Raw genomic sequence first — 2,258 nt, 5'->3', positions numbered from 1 at the left:
ACTTTATCTCTGAGGAATTCATCCACAGCAGAATTTCCTAGGGGGATTGCTTAGAACTGTTGTTTTCAGGTATACTAATGCTGTAACAAATTAACCAATTAATATTGAGGCCTCATACTCAAATCTGCTGTAAAACACTCAATATAAGCAGAGTTTAGATCTTTCTCTTATTGAAGAGACATTTAAGTGGAGACTTTATACAATAATACACAGTGTGATCTTGTAATGGTGTATGGTTATAGTTATTTCTAACAGAATTGATGGTAGAACCTTTGTGTGTGTGTGTGTGTGTGTGTGTGTGTGTGTGTGTAAAACATCTTCTAGGCTAGTGTACCATAGAACATGGTGTGGGTATATTATCTTAAAGGAAGTCTCTGGGGAAGGCTGGCATTTTCTGGTGTCCAAGGTTTGCTCTGCTCTCATACTATTTGTGTATGGCTTGTTCACTGGTACATGGTGTTGAAATGCCATAGGAATATGTAGATTTTAAAATATTTTTACTGTTGTTTATGGCAGTGGAATAATCGTACTGTCATTGAAAAAACTGTTTTTCTGTTCACATCATTTCTGAGATAAAAATCTGTGTGGTTTTCTTATCCTGAGCCATTCTCCAATTCTCTGTGACAAAAACAGGGTATTGTACAGTTAAATTCAATGCTGATATGGTCTACCTAGAGTTAGTATGAAATCACACAACTCAAAGACTGCTTCCACTTCACATACTAGGCTGATACACAGACTTCTGACCAATTGCCTATTCTGAGAGTTTCTGCTTAAAATTCTGTCAGTTGTTAGTGTGGCTCATGGAACTTAGGAAGATACTTTATTTATATCTATAGTTTACAACAGAGAACTCAAGAACAGCCAAATGAACAAAATGCATAGGGCAAAGTATGGGAGAAAGTTTCTTTTCCTTTACCAGTGCCTCAGAGTGTTTGCTCATCAAATCTTACTCATGAGCCAAGAGATTTTAGAGTTTGCTCTCTAGTTCTGCTTCTTCTGTCTGGAGAGTAGTGAGTGAGTTTGAAATTTCCCATCCTCTAATGACTTGTTCTTCATGGTGACCAGACCAGTCTCTATCTTGGACCATCTAGGGTCCATAAGAGTAATCTTATTAGTGTAAACTCAGGCGTGGTCAAAAGAGGCTCAGAATGAGTAACAAAAGCTACCACATCATTTAGGAAATTCCAAGGCTTTTAGAAGCTTGTCTTAGAGTTTCTATTGCTGTGAAGAGACATTATGAACATGGCAACCCTTATAGAGAAAAAAGCATTTAATTGGGATGGCTTACATTTTCAGAGGTTTAGTCCATATTATGACCATGGTGCAACATGGTGGCCTGCAGGCAGACATGGTGCTGGAGAAGTAGCTGAGAAGCCTACATCTTACACAGGCAACAAGAAGTTGTCTGAGACACTGAGCAGTATCTTGAGCATATATAAGACCTTAAATACTGCCTCCACAGTGACACATTTCCTCCAACAAGACCACACCTCCTAATAGTGCCACTCCCTTTGGGGACCATTTTCTTTCAAATCACCACAAAGCTCCATGTTACATCTGAGGAGGACCTAACCATATTATTGTCTCACAGCAAAGATACACATTGAGCCACATGGACAACCCCAAACACATTTACAAGCTTTTTAGAGTGCTTTATTTCTCTTTGGCCTTTGCTAAGAGGCAAGTTGCTATTAATTATATTGGTTATAATTGAATTATTGAAAAGTTAGAGTTATATTTTTTCATTCTTTTAATAATTTTAGCTAGGAAGCTACATATTTATTCTTCTAACAATATAATATTTTAAAACATTTATCTGAGTGTAATAAAAGTATTACTAAATTGTCTCCAAGTTGTCATGAAAGTGTGCTCTATTCTTATACAAAATTCTTTTACATTTAGTGAAACATTGATTACACTTTTGCTCTTGAGAAGGTACCAGACCATCATTGCCACAATTCAGCACAGTAGTAGTAGAATGTGATGCAGAAGAGGTCATTTTAAGAGTTTGGTATTCTTTCATCATTAATAGGATTGAGGCTGTTGGTATGAAAACAATCTGGGCAGAGTTAAGATGCTTTAGATTATGTGAGTACTCATACTCATAATGCATATAACATATGCATTGCATTTTAATTTATGGGCTTCAGGGAACAGTGATTAAGTATGAAGGAGAAGAGCTTTTTAAGCACCTTCTGGAGAGTGATTTCTATTCTTTGCTGTCACATCTCCAATTATTCTTTCTCTTCAAATCC

Source organism: Peromyscus californicus, unplaced genomic scaffold (genome assembly GCF_007827085.1).
Source record: "Peromyscus californicus insignis strain IS unplaced genomic scaffold, ASM782708v3 Scaffold_22__1_contigs__length_63687245, whole genome shotgun sequence".
Taxonomy (NCBI): Eukaryota; Metazoa; Chordata; class Mammalia; order Rodentia; family Cricetidae; genus Peromyscus; species Peromyscus californicus.
This window is presented reverse-complemented; position numbering follows the sequence as displayed.